The sequence below is a fragment of the Pelophylax lessonae genome (genome assembly GCF_965119305.1).
Source record: "Pelophylax lessonae genome assembly, chromosome: 2".
Classification (NCBI taxonomy): Eukaryota; Metazoa; Chordata; class Amphibia; order Anura; family Ranidae; genus Pelophylax; species Pelophylax lessonae.
In genome coordinates, this window is record NC_138769.1 from 538797279 (window position 1) to 538817272 (window position 19994).

At 42.4% G+C, this 19994-nt stretch overlaps 1 protein-coding gene across 4 annotated transcripts in view; it reads right to left on the bottom strand.

Moving 5' to 3' along the window:
• Positions 1-19994, bottom strand: part of ELF1 (E74 like ETS transcription factor 1) — a 235828-nt gene that overhangs the window by 77709 nt on the left and 138125 nt on the right. Inside the window, exon 1 of one of the 4 annotated variants that reach the window (XM_082247609.1) lies at positions 13336-13467. The exons of 2 other annotated variants lie outside the window; for them this stretch is intronic. The gene's annotated coding sequence lies outside the window, so the exon portion shown is untranslated. Of the gene's footprint in view, positions 1-4731; positions 4782-13335; positions 13468-19994 lie in introns of those variants that run through there. One more of the 4 variants, XM_082247610.1, reaches the window with a different exon arrangement.

Here is a 19994-nt window from a genome sequence, read left to right on the forward strand (position 1 = left end):
GCAGGGGCATTTTTTACTCCTACTGGCCACAGTCCGGCCCCCCTAAAGCATAAAAGACAGTATATTGGCCCTTTGCTTAAAACGTTCAGAGACCCCTGATCTAGAGATATTAGGAGATTTAAAGGTCTTCACCGAGCAACTAGATCTCAGGCGTAATTTGTATAAGATAAACTAAAAAAAACAAACCAAGAAAGAAAAAAAAAAAAAAAAAAAACCTGAACTTTTACATCTGGCAAACAAAGTATTGTTTTATAGCATACACACGCTGTTCATGAACCTCACTCTTGCATACAAACGTTTTATTCTCCTAGAGACATAAGCGAGCTACGCTCCTTTCACTTGCCACAAAACTAGGGGCTAGCAAGTTTTTTTTTTTTTTTTCTTTCAACCAGTGGGCTGAATGAAAGAAATTCAAGTCATGTAGATGCAGGGATCTCCACTGCTGTGCGGTTGTATTCTGGCAGTAGGGACACCACCCCTCCAAAATCAGAAAACACACTGTGCTTTTACTGCCCCCCAAATGCAAGTGTAAAAATGCCCCCTGCTTTTACTTGCTTCCTGGAATTGGCATTTTAGTAACTCCCTACATAACTTGAAAATCCAGAAACAACCCAGTCAAGTTGCTATCTGGCTCCTAAATAAACATTCAAGTTTAAGATCATTAGAACCATGATCCTTGTCAATGGAGGTTAATAAAATGCATGCCGTTGTTCCATAGATCTGAGACGAGTAATACCTGCAAAGCCAGATTCCTCTCAGACAATTGAAGGATTATGGTGGGCCAGTGTGAAATATATAAAACACAGCGAGAAAAGCCAAATCATAGAGATCGATAAACATTGGTATCTGGTTCTAGGTTACAGTACCAAATTATTTCTCTCTATACTAGTGAACACTGAACTACCAGAAGATGTCCGTTTCATTCAAAAAGGACAGATATCATCATGTACATTCTAGGCCTTATGTTAACATATCTGAAAGAAAACTGTATGTAACCTTTCAGTATTTTCATATTTTATTAAAGAATACGTTACCCCCAACATTTCATATTCCCGATATGCACCTGCTGTACCATGTATTGCATCCTTTGTGTAAAATCCCTCTGCTTTTCTATTAGAAACTACCACATTAGGCACGAGAGTACAGCGTGGTCAGTTCTCTAGCTGTGCTAAGAACTCAGCCTGCTCTCCTCCAGTGATTAGATTTGTCCTGATACACCCCCGCCCAATATATATATATATATATATATATATATATATATATATATATATATATATATATATATATATATATATATAGGAAAAACAGTATTTATAATGAATATACATATATACAGTATCTCACAAAAGTGAGTACACCCCTCACAGTTTTGTAAATATTTTATTATATCTTTTCATGTGACAACACTGAAGAAATGACACTTTGCTACAATGCAAAGTAGTGAGTGTACAGCTTGTATAACAGTGTAAATTTGATGTCTCCTCAAAATAACTCAACACACAGCCATTAATGTCTAAACCGCTGGCAACAAAAGTGAGTACACCCTAAGTGAAAATGTCCAAATTGGGCCCAATTAGCAATTTTCCCTCCCCGGTGTCATGTGACTCGTTAGTGTTACAAGGTCTCAGGTGTGAATAGGGAGCAGGTGTGTTAAATTTGGTGTTATCGCTCTCACTCTCTTATACTGGTCATTGGAAGTTCAACATGGCACCTCATGGCAAAAAACTCTGGGGATCTGAAAAAAAAAATTGTTGCTCTACATAAGGATGGCCTAGGCTATAAAAAGATTGCCAAGACCCTGAAACGGAGCTGCAGCATGGTGGCCAAGACAACACAGCGGTTTAACAGGACAGGTTCCACTCAGAACAGGCCTCTTCATGGTCTACTAAAGGAGTTGAGTGAACGTGCTCAGCTTTATATCCAGAGGTTGTCTTTGGGAAATAGACGTATGAATGCCAGCATTGCTGCAGAGGTTGAAGGGATGGGGGGGGAAAGCCTGTCAGTTCACACAGACCATACGCCGCACACTGCATCAAATTGGTTTGCATGGCTGTCGTCCCAGAAGGAAGCCTCTTCTAAAGATGATGCACAAGAAAGCCCGCAAACAGTTTGCTGAAGACAAACAGACTAAGGACATGGATTACTAGGACCATGTCCTGTGGTCTGATGAGACCGAGATAAACGTATTTAGGCTGCCATTTCTGATCTCTCCTTTTGAGAAAGGTGAGTCCCTGGCTGTCGAGTTGATGGTTTGGCTTCAATGCACTCTGAATCACTGACTTGTAACCAGTGTTAATTTCGTCAACGAAAAAGTTTTAATCAAAGTTTTCGTCAGCAGCATTTTTACAGTGACAAAAAGAAACGAAAAGTACAGCACATTTTCGTCCACTGACGAAAACTATGACGAAAATTAAACAAAGGAAAACAGGACGAAAATGTCAGGCAAGGACGTTTACTAACTTCCGGTTTTCACAGAGCCTTGCCTACTTTTGCTCCCAGCAAGCAAGCAAGTTGAAGCCATTGCGTGCACCGTATATGCCTGCCAGACACCAGAGAAGCAATGTGCATTACAGGACTCTTCTGACCAGTAACCATGGACATGGCGGCATCCAGAGCACTGTGCATTACAGGCCATCCCTCAGACCACCATCCAGCACTATGCAGCATTAGAGGCCTCCTCAGACCACCATCCAGCACTATGCAGCATTAGAGGCCTCCTCAGACCACCATCCAGCACTATGCAGCATTAGAGGCCTCCTCAGACCACCATCCAGAGCACTCTGCAGCATTAGAGGCCTCCTCAGACCACCGTCTAAAGCACTCTGCAGCATTAGAGGCCTCCTGAGACCACTATCCAGCACTATGCAGCATTAGAGGCCTCCTCAGACCACCATCCAGCACTATGCAGCATTAGAGGCCTCCTCAGACCACCATCCAGCACTATGCAGCATTAGAGGCCTCCTCAGACCACCATCCAGAGCACTCTGCAGCATTAGAGGCCTCCTCAGACCACCGTCTAAAGCACTCTGCAGCATTAGAGGCCTCCTGAGACCACTATCCAGCACTATGCAGCATTAGAGGCCTCCTCAGACCACCATCCAGCACTATGCAGCATTAGAGGCCTCCTCAGACCACCATCCAGCACTATGCAGCATTAGAGGCCTCCTCAGACCACCATCCAGAGCACTCTGCAGCATTAGAGGCCTCCTCAGACCACCGTCTAGAGCACTATGCAGCATTAGAGGCCTCCTCAGACCACCATCCAGAGCACTCTGCAGCATTAGAGGCCTCCTCAGACCACTATCCAGCACTATGCAGCATTAGAGGCCTCCTCAGACCACCATCCAGCACTCTGCAGCATTAGAGGCCTCCTCAGACCACCGTCTAGAGCACTGTGCAGCATTATGGGCCTCCTCAGACCACCCAGAGTGGCTAAATCTGAACCTGTGAGTTTGTTCAAACCTTAATACCATAAATAATAACAGGATATTACATTTTTTTTACTCCAGGAGCATATAATGAGCTTGGAAATTCTATAGAAATGCCTAAATAATGCAGTACAATTAAACTAAACACATTACATTTTAGTTGACTAAAATAATTTTATTCAACTAAAATGTACTGGAGATTTTAAATACGATGACTAAATTGGGACTGAAACTAAAATTGCATTTTAGCCAAAGACTATGACAAACTAAATCAACTGCAGATGACTAAAATGGGACTAAAACTAAAATGGCATTTTAGTCAAAAGACTAACTAAAACTAAATCGAAAATCAATGCCAAAATCAACACTGCTTGTAATTTGGTCACTTTTACATCATGCATGTTTTGGGGCTGTGACTGAAAAATATTTAAGATAGACACAGCCAGTGAATAGTATTTTCAAAGGGATGTCAGCACTGGCAGCTACCATTTTTATTTAATGATGGGTGTACTATAAGTGGTCCTTGAAAAAAGCATGTTCAACTGCCGAACCGAAAAGCAGCCGAATTCACAAACTTACAGTCTTGCTAAAGCATGGTGGTTGTCTAATCCCACAATTGCGCAGGTAGAATATAAGATGTTATGGTTGTTCATACATTAAAAATGGTCGGCAATCCTTAAAGCAAGAGTAAACCCATCAATTTACACATTGGTTGTGCTCTCATCCAAACTGTCAAACCATCTAATGGCTGGTGTCACAACTGATCACATTTGCAGCATCATGACAGTTGAAGATTAAACAGAGGCCAAGATTACAGCTTCCTTGGCTGAAAACGATAGGAGAGTTTACTTCCACTTTAAAGACCTCAAGGGAGAACTTGAGCAAATAGGGACTCCATGGGTTAAATAATTACCTACCAAAAGACTTTGACTGGTCCTGGTTAGCCAGCCACTTAAACACATTTATTAGCCTTAGGGCTAACCCACATTTAGATACAAAGTGGTGTGGTTCAATTTCCAGGCTCCCTGCCCTCACCCTATCCCTGAAACCCGTTTCTAATCAATTTCCTACCTCTTCTTCTAAATGTTACTTTTCATTCTCAAATCTTTCATTCTCTAACCTCACCATATCCAATTTACTTACGGGCTTCAACCCAATGACCTGTAATTATATTGTCATGCAGCAAATAGACTATCAGAGAGGTGGTCCTGCTTTTCACCACAGGGAGGCTAGCCATACATTATACAATTTTTCTTTAGATTTACCAAAACCATATAATAGGAGGTCAAATCTAAACACTTACAATTTGTATGCAATCAGACAGGTCCTTGCACTACACAGTTGAAGGTGAATATAAAGGAAATTAAATAAGAAAATTGTATAATGTATGGCCAGCTTTAGTTTTCTTCTACCAAACTGCATTTTCTTGGCACTGGAGTAACCAATGCCCAATGTACAAGGGCAAACCTGGTGGAACCCACTTATAAATGCCCCCAATATCCTTTGAAAGCTGCACGTTAATGATTGCAAAGGGGCTTTAAGCTGTATATCTCCCGTATATCAGTGATGAACTGTCTGGATTTGTATGAGCGGCACTTGCATGTAGTAACCTGAAACTTTGCAAATGTTTAATATTGAAACAGAAATAAATTGAGTTCAGAGCACTGGAGCAATAGATAAAATGTGACCCACCCCTAAAAAACAGAACAAAAAAAAGGGCTACCACTGAAAAAAAGTGGAGAAACTGGTGAGGCCTGTTCAGAGAGGGACTCACCCATCCCCCATTATGAACACATGCAACCTGGATAGCAACGGTAAAATATAAGACAAAATAATAGAAATATGAAACCACCTTTGTATTAAAGAGAATACTTGTTTAGGGATATCTGTTAGGGAAGAAGAGCAGTTTACGTAGGTTCTGATATATATATATAGGTTTTATATTATTACTATTATATCATGGAGTTGTGGCTTCTGGTTGCCTTAGAAATGTTCTAACAATAGGCTTCATTTTAGGCTCATTTTCTACAACCCCACAGTACTTTTCTCAATGACTTACTAAAAAACTGCACCTGCTTCTTGTATCGCTAACGTTAAATAGTTTTTCTGAATCATTCGTTTTGTGGTTTTGAAGCTGATACTTACCTACCTTGTGCAGTTGGTTTTGCACAGAGCAGCCTGAATGCTCCTCCCCAGGTGCCTGACTGGAGCTCCTGGCCCCTCCCTTCTGTTGAGTGCCCCCACAGATAGCAGCTTGCCATGGGGGCACCAGAGCTGAGCTGCAGCTCCATGTATCTATTCAGACATGGAACTGCCATTTGGCCTTGCCCCTCTCTCTCCTGATTGGCTGAGTTCGATCGACAGCAGCGGAAGCCAATGGCACTGCTGCGGTGTCTCAGCCAATCAGGAGAGAGAGAGAGTCCAGCGCGCCTGAGGAACTTGTGGACATCGGGGGCTCAGGTAAGTATTAGGGGGGCTGCTGCACACAGAAGGCTTTTTATCTTAATGCAAAGAATGTATTTATTAAGATAAAAAAAAAAAAACTTCTGACTTTACAACCACTTTAAGGCTGGGATCACATATATGCGAATTGGATGCGTTTTTTACACCACATCCAATTCGCATGACATGTGAATGTGACCAGCTCTCAAAGGAGCTGGTTCTCACTGGTCTGGGGGAGCCGCAGTGCAGTTTCAAAAAGGGTCCTGTGCGTTTTAGTGTCCAGCTCTGGTACGAATTACGGGAAAAAATTGGCCTTGAATCGCACCTGAACCAGTGAACACAAATGTACTGGACTCAAGGCTGCAAACCGCAGCCAGAAATGTGTGAACCCGGCCCTATGCCTAGTACACACGATCAGAAAACGACCACTTTCTACAAGCTAGTGGTACCCAAGTCGATCGATGTAAACAAATATATAGACCTTTCAGTATATCCGTTAAAATGTACAGTATTACAAATTTTGACAGCAAAAGTGACAAGTTGATACCTAATGGTAATTATGTGCAACTTGTACACTTTTTACTACATAGATGTACATAAATGGCTGTTCACACTTGTGCATTGCTGCAACTTGTTTACCATTAAATACTATTTTCACCTTAGTTGCATTTACATGCTGCCGATTTCCTCCAGCCTCTTTTAGCTGCTTCTGGTCGATATGTATGTACAGTACTCCATTCGCACATTTGTGCTCTGGACCGGACTGAATTCCTCACAACAATGGACCATAGCTGCACAATGTGTATTGGTAGAGTTGCTTGTGGTTGCAAATGCAAAACTGGGAGACAGCTGTCACTCTGGGGTTTATTTACTAAAGATGGAGAGTGCAAAATCAGGCTCACTTCTGCATAGAAACCAATCAGCTTCTAACCTCGGCTTGTTCAATTAAGCCAGGTTTTGACAATAAAACCTGTATGCTGATTGGTTTCTATGCAGAAGTGAGCCTGATTTCGCACTCTCCAGCTTTAGTAAATCAACCCCACTATGACAGAAAGTGCCTCAATAAAGACATTAATGGCAGGATTACCAGGTATTATATTGGTAAAAGCTGCATATTTAAAGCGGAAGTCCAGTCTAATACCTTAAATTCTCCCCTGCAATCATGAATGTGAGCGAAGTTCAGCCTTATGTGTCAAAATGAAAAAAATCCCAGTTTTTCTACCTGAATTCTGCAGTTTTCAGTGCTGTCACATGACTTCAATCCCTCTTTCTTCAGAGTCCAAGAGCAGCAAGTGGGTGTGGTTACCGAAAGCCAGTGACGTCACTTCCAGGGAGGGACACTGTTCCTGTGTAGTAGCCAGTGAGCGTATACAGGATGGGAGGAGCTGATCATAGGTTCCCGCCCAGGGTTCTCTCATCAGTAAGGATGTATTGTACATCCTAAGTCATGAGAAAATGAATCATGCTACAGGCAACCACATTAAGTCTACGTTTCCACTAGTGCGACTTGTCATGCGACTTTGAACTTACAAAGTCGCATGACAAGTCACAGCCCATTGATTTCAAGGGCATCCGTTCCCATCTAAGCGACTTTGAAAGTCAGCGAACTAGAAAAGGTACCAGCACTACTTTGATGCAACTTTTGATGCGACTTGGATCCGGAGTCTAGTTTGATCAAAGCACTCAAAGTCGCACTCTAAAGTCGCACTCTAGCCTAGTGGCCAAGTTAACACTAGTGTGACTCTTAAGTTGTGCAATTTAGAGTGTAGCTGTGATCCAACTTAAGTTGCTGATTTTCAAAGTCGCATAGATGGGAACAGGTGCCATTGAAATTAACCACTTGCCGACTGCTCACAGTATATTTACTGCGGCAGTCAGCCCCTCACAGGCAGAGCGACGTAGTACTACGTCACTAGCCTGTAAGGGCTCTGGGGAGCGAGCGCGCCCCGCCGGGGGCGCGCTCCCTCGTGGTCACGGACCCCCCCGCGCGCGTCACTCGCCGATCGTCGGTGGAGAGGGAGAAAGGCAGGCGGCTGATGTAAACAAGCCGCCTGTCATTCTCCCCAATGTAGGAATCGTGATTATACGGTTCTACTATGTAGGACCGTTGATCACTGTTCCTACCCCTGAAGCCACAGCCAATCACAGTTCAAATCACGCTCCTAGGGACACACACCACCCCTCCCTCTCAAAAAAAAAAAAAAGTTAACCCCTTCACTGCCAGTGTATTTTTACAGTAACAGTGCATATATATAGCACCGATTACTGTAGAAATGTCACTGGTAACCCCAAAAGTGTCAAAAATGTCAGTCAAGGGTCCGATCTGTCCGCCACAATGTCGAAGTACCGCAAAAAAAAAAAAACGCAGATCGCCGCCATTACGTGTTAAAAAAAAAAACAACAAAAATGACAAAAATCTTTCCCTTTGTTAGTAAACGCGATAACTTTCGCGCAAACCAATCAAAATACGCTTTTTGCTATTTTTTTTACCAAACATATGTAGCATAAAATAAATTGGCTGAAAATGTTAAAAAATTTAGATTTTTACATTTTTTTGGGGGGGGGAATTTCATATAAAAAAATGTGAAAAATATTGTTATTTTTGCAAAATTGTCACTCTTTTTTTGTTTATAGCGCATGATCAAAAAAAAAAAAAATCGCACAGGTGATAAAATACCGCCAAAAGAAAGCTGTTTGTGGGAAAAAAAAGACGTCAAATTCGTTTAGGTACAGCGTCGCACGACGTCACAATGGTCCGTTAAAGTCACGCATTGCCGAATCGCAAAATAGGCCCTGGTCGGAATGGGGGTAAAATCTTCCGGGGCTTAAGTGGTTAATGGGCTTTAACTTGTCATGGGACTTTACGTGTTGAAAGTCGCATGACAAGTCGCACTAGTGGAAGCGGAGCCTAAAACTCATTACTCACATATGCCCCTCTCTCTCTCTCTCCTTCTCTCTCAGGAGAAGCTGTTAGCCTAAACAAGGCTATGAAGACAGGAAGAGAGAATAGTGAAGAATAGGAGGGATGGGCTGGGCAGTTCTAGCTATGCCTGCCTAGGAAAGCCCGACAACCTTTTCAGGAAGTGAAAGACAGCTTAGCGAATTCAGATAACAGGAAATAGCATTGCTGGTGAAGAACAGGAAGAAGCTGTTTGTCCAGCTTAGATAAGACTTTCTAAGCTACACAAGCAGCTAGCCAGAAAATGAATAATAACAAAGGTATAGATATTTAACATATTATTAATGGGAAAAGTTTAATCTTTGACTGGAGTTTCCCTTTAAAATATGGAAATGCATTAACAGGCTACACTCGGTTTTGCTGATGGGATTAATATTTGATTGATTCTGAATTTAGTTTAAAAAACAGTCACTGTTTCCCATCTTGCGATAGTTAGTTCCATATTAAAGTGGTTATAAAGCCAAAAGGTTTTTTTACCCTAAAGTTATTGTAAAGTCTTACATTTTATTTTATTTTTTTTTACCAAACATGTTATACTTACCTCCTCTGTTCAGTTGGTTTTGCACAGAGTGGCCTGGATCCTCCTCTTCTTGGGTCCCACTTCGGTGCTCCTGGTCCCTCCCTCCTGTCGAGTGCCCCCAGAGCAAGCAGCTTGCTATGGGGGAACCCGAGCTGAGCTGCAGCTCCGTGGGTCCATTCAGACACAGAACTGCAGTTTGGCCCTGCCCCCTTTCTCTCCCGATTGGCTAACTGATTTTGATTGACTCCCGCAGCTGTGTCTCAGCCAATCAAGAGGGAGAGTCCCAGACGGCCGAGGCCATTGCTGGATAGAGAGGGGGCTCAGGTAAGTATTCGGGGGGCTGCTTCACACAGAAGGCTTTTTATCTTAATGCATGGAATGCATTAAAATATAAAAAACTTTCTGCCTTTACAACACCTTTAGGCCTTGTTCACACCTGAGCATTTTTCAGCTTGTCTCTGAAGTTTCAAAACTCTCAACAAGAAAAATCACACTTATTTCAATGGCCCCTGTTCATATATGAGCGTTTTTTTGCCTGAAGGAAAACCTCTTAAGCTCAAAAAGTACATGAGCTTCTTTTTTGGCAGATTACAAGCGTTTTTCTTAGATGTCAATGCCTGCCTCCAAACACCTGCAAAAACTGCCCGAAAAAAAAGCCTGAAAATTACACACTTAATGCATGCTCTACGTTAGGGTATTAAAAAAAAAAAAAAAAAAACACCTTTCAAAAGCTGCAGCCCCGGGCAAAGCGCTGAGCCTGATTTTAATCCAGCGCTGTGCCCATCTGCAGCCGCTCTGCCCCCCTTTCTCTTCTTACAGGAGGAAGCAGGGGGCAGGGCCAAGCAGGCCTGTGTGTGTCAATGAACGCACACGGCCCAGCTTGGATTTGAGCCTGCATGAGTGCCCCCATAACTGCTTGCTATGTGCACACTCAGAAAAGAAAAGGAGCCAACATCGCCGGCGGGGGACCCCAGAAGAGGAGTTCTGGGGCTACTCTGCCAAAACCACTGCACAGAGCAGGTAAGTATAATATGTTTATTACTTTCAGAAGAAAAAAAAAAGAAAGCTACAACTGGGTTTAATAATTCCCTGCCCTCAACTTGTTGAACCTTACATTATACCCTGCACATGAGCACTTTGTTACATTTAAAGCATGGGTGTCCAACCTTTTGGCTTCTCTGGGCCACACTGAGTGTAGAGAAATTTTCTCGGGCCGCATATAAAATATATACTATAGTTAAGGTATATAAGTAATAAAACGTTGCCGCGCCCTTCCCGTGCTGCTGCGCCCCCCCCCCCCCAGCACTCATTTTACACAACTAGTGGATGATCTCCTCCGAGGCAGTCTCTGCCTACAGTTAGTTGGAAGCCGCTGTGGCCGTGCCCCCGACTCGACTTCCTTCCTCCCCAGCAAAAAAATAAATAAATTTTCAGGGGGCAGTGGGCCGCATTGCCTGCAGTTCCAGGCCCCATGCGGCCCCCGGGCCGCAGGTTGGACATGCCTGATTTAAAGTGAGAAATGGGTGTATGCATAGATGGTTCATGTCTTTTGTGGCTAGGGATAAAATGGTCTGCTGGCCGATGATGTTTAAGATCCTAAGCTCCAGAGGTTGTCAACCTAACGTTCAATTACATTATCTCACATACCATTCAATGCCGAATAAAAAGTAATAACAAGGATTTTCTGATCATGGAATGCTTTGTATGCTTGTCTATCATTCTGTACGTGGGCTGGGTTTACACTTATTGCAATTTTTGTGTTTTTTTCCATGTGATCTCACTTAAGGCCCCTTTCACACAGGTGGACCATTCAGATCTGCCTGTCAGTTTTTTTGGTGGATCTGAACGGTCCCCCCATGCATCCCTATGGGGCATCGTACGTCAGCGGAGACATGTCTGCTGACATCCGATCTGATCCTTCAAATCTGGACAGATGGAAACCCTATTTTCCATCCGTTCAGCGGATCGGATCGGATGAGAACGGACCGACGGTCCGTTCCCATCCGATTCCCCCATAGAGATGCATGGGGAACTGACAGCTGTTCTCCGCACTGAGTCGATCCCCCGCTGAGAAAAACGGAGTCCGTCCGACGAACAGCGTGTGTGGAAGCACCTGTATCTTTTTCCAAGTGCGTTGCATAGGTGTGCACAGGCCCCAAAGACAATAGGAATGGCCAAATCCTGACAGATCACATAGGTGTTCATGGAGACTAAAAGAAAACTCTTTGGCAGTAGGTAGGAAGTAGGAGTTTGTACACCGTCATGTTAGGCCTCTTGCACACTGCAGCTTAAAAAATCTCAGTACAGCTTTTTTTTTTCTGAGCTAAAATACAGCCCATTAATTGTAACGTGCCTATGCACACAGGCGCATAAATGAGCGCCGTGTATTCTTCAGTAAGAACAAAATGCGCGCAAATACACGCAGTTGCGCACAAATGAACGTACACAAACATACTGTTCTGAAAAATGTAAATTTGCATATTTAACAAAAACGCAAGAATATATTTGCGTGAAAAGACGCAAATTTGCGTGAACGCATATGCGCGAAAATGTGCACATTTCAATAAGACAAATTTACGGCAGAAAAAGGAGATGCTCAAACAGAAGTATCGTGTGTAAGAGGCCTTATGCCTCGTACACACGTTCAGATAATCGAACGACTTTTCGTTCGCATTTTGTTGCATGATACTAATATCGAATTTAAAATGCGTACAAACGTAGGATTTTTTTCGTACGATTCTGGAAAAGCTTCCTGGTTGCGTAGCTACGTATCAGATAGTGCAAAACAAAGACAATGGCAGTCAGGCTTTTTCCGTGCTATTTTAGTGTTTCTGATCATGCGTGGTCTTTGTCTATCGATTTTTAGCGGACGCATACTGTACTGATTAAACGATTGTCGTTCGCTAGGCTATCATAAGACAGAAGTTTTTCGTGTTTGTCCCTTTGGATTTTGTTGGACGAACTTTCGCGATCGGCTGTCGAAAGCTGTGTACTAAGACTTCATTCACACCAGCGCGACTTGTCAGGCGACTTGTCAGCCTGACAAGTCGCGCTCCCCCGTGGTCCATTGACTGCTACAGGATCCGTTCTAATAGGAGCGACACAAGTCGCTCCGACTTAGAAAAAGGGTCCTGTACTACTTCAGGGCAACCTCGGAGCGACTTGAAGAGACTTCCATTATGTGAAGTCCTTGCAAGTCGCTCTGAAGTAGTGGTGCATGGGAATGCACAAGTCGCCCCCGAAGTAGTACAGAGTGGTGCCGCCCCAGTGTGAACCGACTCTAACGATCAGATTATCGTGCGATCAAGTCGAAAGCGATTATTTTTGTCCGATTATCTGAACGTGTGTACGAGGCATAAGTGTAAGGACGATACCACATTCTAATATAGTGATAGGTGGGGCATCACAGGGGTATCTTATTGTTGCCTAGACTCCTCTGACTCACCTAGCATTGAAAGTACTCTGGCATTTGCAGGCAACTCCATATCTGACCATACAATCATGGCTTTATAAAATGAATGAACATGCACAGGCCCTGATCTAAAAACAAGCTCTGCTGTCATTTCCTTAGTTCATTAGCATCTCACAAACTACACAAACCATATAACAAAATACAGCACAGAGTCTGTGTTCTTTGACATAGCGTTAAACATTAACGAGTAGATGATCCCACCATTTGTAAATAAACTGCTCTTATTGCTCTCTGCTATACACAAAATGCTTGGGGGCCAAAGTTCTAATGGCAATCATGTGCGACGCACCCAAAAATCACTTATCCTATACTGAGTCACTTAAAATCCTTAGGACAAGGGTGATAGATCACACAAAATGAATGCTGCATTAAACAGTCACGCACACAATTCATACTGTATACTTTTTTTTACAGATGGCAGCAAACATACCTGTGAAATGCACTTGTTCCTGCCAAGATCAGGCCTATAAATCTGCACCTACCTACAGTCCCGCAGAGACAAGCCACCACTTACCTTCATAATATTCACCCTGAAGCCGGTTGTGGGCAGATCAGATGCTGGAAAACATCTCTGTCCCTTATTTCTGTTTTGAGTTTGAAACTGACAGCAATCGCCAGTCTCAGCCCTGGGAGGGCCGGCTGCTATTACTGACCAAGACCTGAAATTCCAGTTCTCTTACATTGCTGCCTGCTTTCCTAGGCAAGTCAGGCCGGCCTACATGGTGTCAGATTGCACAGAGCGAGCATTTGTAGCACCTTGCAAAACAAACATATCACATACCTGGATGTGCCTCTACCTGTTGACTTCATACTTAACCATTTCCTCTCTGGTCCCGGCACAAAACAAAGCATGCTCTTTTATACAAGGTCTATTACAACTAATACAATTTCAATCTATGTTTATGTTTTTTTTTTTTTCTTGCACTTAAAAAAAAAAAAAACTGCAAAGACATATACAGATAATGAGTTAGTATGTTCAAATATAAAAACACATATATAATGCAGTTGTGCAAAGATGAAACAAAACACTAAAATGTATTTTATTTACCTAATGCTGGCCACGTACTTTACAAAAATTATCCGAAATTCAGTCACTTGGACAGTTTGTTTGTTTTTTCAGCCAGTTAATGGGCACAAATGGATAATCGGTTGTGACGTTTTTGAGCCAAAAAAACCATAGGACAAGTTTGTAAATATGCTACCGAACAAACGATAAAATACTGTAAAAGGTTAATGCGTTTCTCGTCCAAACTATTTGCACTAGGTATATGTGAAAAACGAACAAAAAACTGATTAATTTAGTCCATTAACCACATAACGACCGCCCACAGCAGTTTTACTGCGGCAGGCAGCCGCTCCTGGGCAAAGCGGTGTTATACTATGTCGCTCGCTCAGGAGACTCTAGGGGGCGAGCGTGCGCCGCTCCCACCCCCGATCGTTAGCTGGGGAGCCAGTGCGTGTGACCGGCGGCTCCGATGGCCGCCGGCCACTCGCGATCTCCCGCAGCTGAGAGAGAAGGACAGACGGCTGATGTAAGCACAGCCGTCTGTCATTCTCCCTGAAGTGATCACAAAGGCTATGTGATCCTGCTATATAGGATAGCATGTCTCTGTGATTACTTCACAAGCAACGCCCCCTGACAGTTAGAATTACGCCCCTAGGGACACATTTAACCCCTTGATCACACATACTGTTAACCCCTTCCCTGTCAGTGTCATTTTTACAGTAACAGTTCATATTTTTAGCACTGATTATTGTAGTTCATATTTTTAGCACTGATTATTGTAGTAAAGTCACTGGTACCCCCAAAAGTGTCAAAAATGTCAGTTAGGGGTCCTATCTGTCCGCCGCAATGTCGCAGTCCTGCAAAAAAAAAAAAAAATCGCAGATCGCCGCCATTACTAGTAAAAAAAAAAAAAAAACAATAAAAAATTACATAAATCTTTCCCGTAGTTAGTAAACGCAATAACTTTTGTGCAAACCAATCAAAATATGCTTTCCGCGATTTTTATTACCAAAAATAAGTAGCAGAAAACAAATTGGCCTAAAAAAAATTTATTTTCACATTTTTTTTGAGAATTTAATTTAAAAGAATGTGTAAAATATTGTAATTTTTTTCAAAATTGTCGCTCTTTTTTTGTTTATAGCGCAAAAAATAAAAATCGCACAGGGTACAGCGTCGCACGACCGCGCAATTGTCCGTTAAATGAACACAGTGCTGAATTGCAAAATAGGGCCTGGTCATTGAGCAGCCAAATCCTCCGGGGCTAAAGTGTTTAAACGATTTATCGGTCATTACATGATGGCACAATAGTTTGCTCTCGCGGCTGAGTGTTCGTTTTTTGAAAATGAGTTAAAACTATTTTTCGTATAGTGTATGGCCAGCATAATTCGGTCTTTGCACTAGCCTCCTGTATTCTCCTGTGTATCAACATTCAGACTAGCAGGCAGTCAGGCTTTACAGTGTTACACAGTGCAACAAATGGAGCTTGCTAATTGGAGGAGAAAGCACAGAGATCAGCTAATCAGTGAGCATGCTGCTTTTCACTATCCAATCAAAGCCTTAGCCAAGCTGTATTGCTTTGACGGCAGTGTCACTCTCCCCCAATTATTGCCCAGTCCTTTTATCTATCCTGACCCAAACAAATGTATAAAAAAACGGAGAATATCTCCATCCCATATGCTAGGCATGTGTAGGGGCTGTGTCTTGGTCCTTTAGGGCCTGTTTACACAGCAACGCTGCAGGCTGGCATCTGTTGTGTAGGAGCGGTGTGTTTTTTTGTTACAACACATTACACTGTTTACATTTTTTGCTTTTTTTAACTTTATTGAAGAGTCAGAAAGAATTACTTCTTTTTTTGATTGGTGGTAGTTCACATATATTGAGTGTTCACTGTTTAAACTTTATCACATGCCTGACCAAGGGGTCCTACGTGGCTCCGAAACGTTGCACCTACCCTGATGTGATCCTTTTCGCAATAAAACGTTTTTGGACTGCTATGCAAGATCCATGGTGTGCTGGCGAACATGTATTCTTATCACAAAGAATCAACTTGCTGCAGTGCACTGACTTTTCCCATAGTAAGTTGCCTTGTGCAACAAACAAACAAAGGGTTGGGGGGGCACACCCTGAACATGCATTCCTAAAGCTGGTGCTGCTATAAAAACAATATACATGTATACAGTACTTTGCGACCTTTTGCCACATTTCAGGCTTCAAACAAAGATATAAAACTGTAATTTTTTTGTGAAGAATCAACAACAAGTGGGACACAATCATGAAGTGGAACAACATTTATTGGATATTTCAAACTTTAACAAATAAAAAACTGAAAAATTGGGCGTGCAAAATTATTCAGCCCCCTTAAGTTAATACTTTGTAGTGCCACCTTTTGCTGCGATTACAGCTGTAAGTCGTTTGGGGTATGTCTCTATCAGTTTTGCACATCGAGAGAATGACATTTTTGCCCATTCCTCCTTGCAAAACAGCTCGAGCTCAGTGAGGTTGGATGGAGAGCGTTTGTAAACAGCAGTTTTCAGTTCTTTCCACAGATTCTCGATTGGATTCAGGTCTGGACTTTGACTTGGCCATTCTAACACCTGGATATGTTTAATTGTGAACCATTCCATTGTAGATTTTGCTTTATGTTTTGGATCATTGTCTTGTTGGAAGACAAATCTCCGTCCCAGTCTCAGGTCTTTTGCAGACTCCATCAGGTTTTCTTCCAGAATGGTCCTGTATTTGGCTCCATCCATCTTCCCATCAATTTTAACCATCTTCCCTGTCCCTGCTGAAGAAAAGCAGGCCCAAACCATGATGCTGCCACCACCATGTTTGACAGTGGGGATGGTGTGTTTAGGGTGATGAGCTGTGTTGCTTTTACGCCAAAAATAACGTTTTGCATTGTTGCCAAAAAGTTCGATTTTGGTTTCATCTGACCAGAGCACCTTCTTCCACATGTTTGGTGTGTCTTCCAGGTGGCTTGTGGCAAACTTTAAACAACACTTTTTATGGATATCTTTAAGAAATGGCTTTCTTCTTGCCACTCTTCCATAAAGGCCAGATTTGTGCAGTATACGACTGATTGTTGTCCTATGGACAGAGTCTCCCACCTCAGCTGTAGATCTCTGCAGTTCATCCAGAGTGACCATGGGCCTCTTGGCTGCATCTCTGATCAGTCTTCTGCTTGTATGAGCTGAAAGTTTAGAGGGACGGCCAGGTCTTCCTAGATTTGCAGTGGTCTGATACTCCTTCCATTTCAATATTATTGCTTGCAGAGTGCTCCTTGGGATGTTCAAAGCTTGGGAAATCTTTTTGTATCCAAATCCGGCTTTAAACTTCTCCACAACAGTATCTCGGACCTGCCTGGTGTGTTCCTTGTTCTTCATGATGCTCTCTGTGCTTTAAACGGACCTCTGAGGCTATCACAGTGCAGGTGCATTTATACGGAGACTTGATTACACACAGGCGGATTCTATTTATCATCATTAGTCATTTAGGTCAACATTGGATCATTCAGAGATCCTCACTGAACTTCTGGAGAGAGTTTGCTGCACCTGAAAGTAAAGGGGCTGAATAATTTTGCACGCCCAATTTTTCAGTTCTTTATTTGTTAACAAAGTTTGAAATATCCAATAAATTTCGTTCCACTTCATGATTGTGTGAAATGTGCCAAAAGGTCGCAAAGTTCAAGGGGGCCGAATACTTTCGCAAGGCACTGTGGCTACAGAGGATAGCGCACACATGCAAAATAAATATCAAATATTGCCTTGTGCAAACATGATGAATATCTGTATTTTTGTAGAGTACACCTCACTGCAGAATTGTGGTGTGAATAGGGCACATGGAAAACAAATGTTTTCTATGTATTTTATGGGGGAATCTCCTGTTCATGAGTGTGGGTGAGACTATGGCCCTGCATATCTGCATTCTGTCACCATACTGGTACTCATATTCTATTTTGTTTTTCATATGGTCGGATGGTCGGGTGGGGGGGGGGGGGGGGGTGGGGTTTTCTTGTTGCCTCCATTCCTGGATGGTCTATTATGTCTGATGTTCTGCTGAATGTCTGCTCCTTGTCTAAGCATCTCCTGTTTTTTTGACTGTCTTTTGTAACCTGCCTTATTGCCAATGTTTTGGAGTTGTTGTTCGTGTACCTTTGTATTAATAATAAAATACCTTTAAAAAAAAAAAAAAAAAAATGTTTTCTATGTGCCCCCGAGATACGCCTGCATTTGTCCAACAACATATGCTTTGCAGTGCGTTGCAGCATAGGTACATTGACACCTACTGTAATTGTATGCTGGAAAGTCTTTTTTTAAAGTGGAACTACAGTGCATCTGAGCACCACACACCAAAAACATTATTTCATTCATTTTTAATTTTCAAAGCAAACTCCACCATTTATCAATGTCTCAAAACTTTATATTGCTGGAAAATCACTTGGAAAAACCACCCCATGGTATTTCTGGATGTGGCCATCTTGAGTAATGTAGCATTTACTTCCTTGAAATCCCTCTGCCCTTAGTTCAGGCATGTAAGCAGGAGAGGGTGTGCTTAGCTGAGAAAATCCCTCCCACCCTCCTTCCCTCCTACAGACTCCTGGGACGTATGACATTTGCCTAGGCATGGAAACTGGGAAGCAACATAAAGTGCTGTGCAAACTGTTAATAACTGCGCTTTATAAATCCTGTAAAGAAATGTAAAATAAAAGTTTGAAAAAATTAAATATAACATACTTTCCTATCTATGTACCAATTCTTACAGCACAAGGATTTAAAATCGTCATTGTTGACTCGGAGTAAAGTTCTGCTTTAAATAAATGCCACCACAATGTACAAAGTTTTATGCATTATGTTTTTTTACTTCAACGCAAGTGTTCAATACAGCTATAATGAAGGCTATAGGGCAGAGATGGGGAACCTTGGCACCCCAGATGTTTTGGATCTACATTTCCCATAAAGCTAAACTACACTGCAGAGTGCATGAGCATCATGGGAAATGTAGTTCCAAAACATCTGGGGTGCCAAGGGTCACCATCACTGCTATAGGGCAACTTTTATACTGCAGTTCACCTGGCAATGAAGCACACTTACATAGTTACATATAGTTACATAGTAGATGAGGTTGAATAAAGACAATAGTCCATCCAGTTCAACCTGTGTAGGTGTGTGTGGCTGTAATCATCTCACATAGCCCTGAATGTTCTGATCCTTGAGATGTAAGTCTAAGAGCCTTTTGAAAGCCACCATACTTCCCGCAGAAACCACCTCTTGTGGTAGAGAATTCCACAATCTTGTAGTCCTAACAGTAAAGAACCCTCCTCGTTGCCTGAGGTTAAAACGCTTCTCCTCTAATCGCATTGTATGCCCTCGAGTCCTCGTGCAATCCCTTCGACTGATCAGCTTTTTTCTAAGCTGAGATCCCCATTGAGATATTTCTAAATTGCTATCATGTCCCCCCTCAGGCGTCTCTTCTCAGGGAGAATAAATCAAGCGATTGCAGACGCTCTTCATAATTAAGGTCCTCCAATCACCTAATCAGTTTAGTTGCCCTTCTCTGGACTTTCTCCAGCTCCAACACATCCCTCCTGAGGGCTGGCGACCAGAACTGGACAGAATGCTCCAGATGCGGTCGGACCAGCATTGCATTTGAAAAAAAAATATTAGCGCATATTACAGAAAGTAAATTCAGCTGTTTTTTCTGCATGTAAAGCATCCTTGGGGAAAAAATAAAAACACATCTAAAAATGCCTTCCAATAGACTACAACATGCATGTCCATGAACACACTTAAAATATCCGTTTGTAGTGAAGTGAATTCCAAATCCCTCTCCCACCTACGTATGGAAATTATAATGAAAATTATGGCAACACAATTTTTTATGTGAATGAGTTTCCTGTGGCTTTAGTGAAGACATCAGCCATGGTACCAGTGTCTCGTTACACTTGCATCCCTTAGATCCTCAGATGACATGTCCTAGTTCTCACAGTACTGCCTAACTTTGTATTCTTGACCTGTCATTTTGAACTATAATTAAGACAACTAAATCAGGTGACCTGTTATGTATACATTCACAAGTCAGAATGGTGTTAGGTGGCATAATGCCCTTGGGATCCCCCCCTCCCTCCCAAGTGTAGGGAAGGCTCTATAAACAGACAACAGTTACCCACC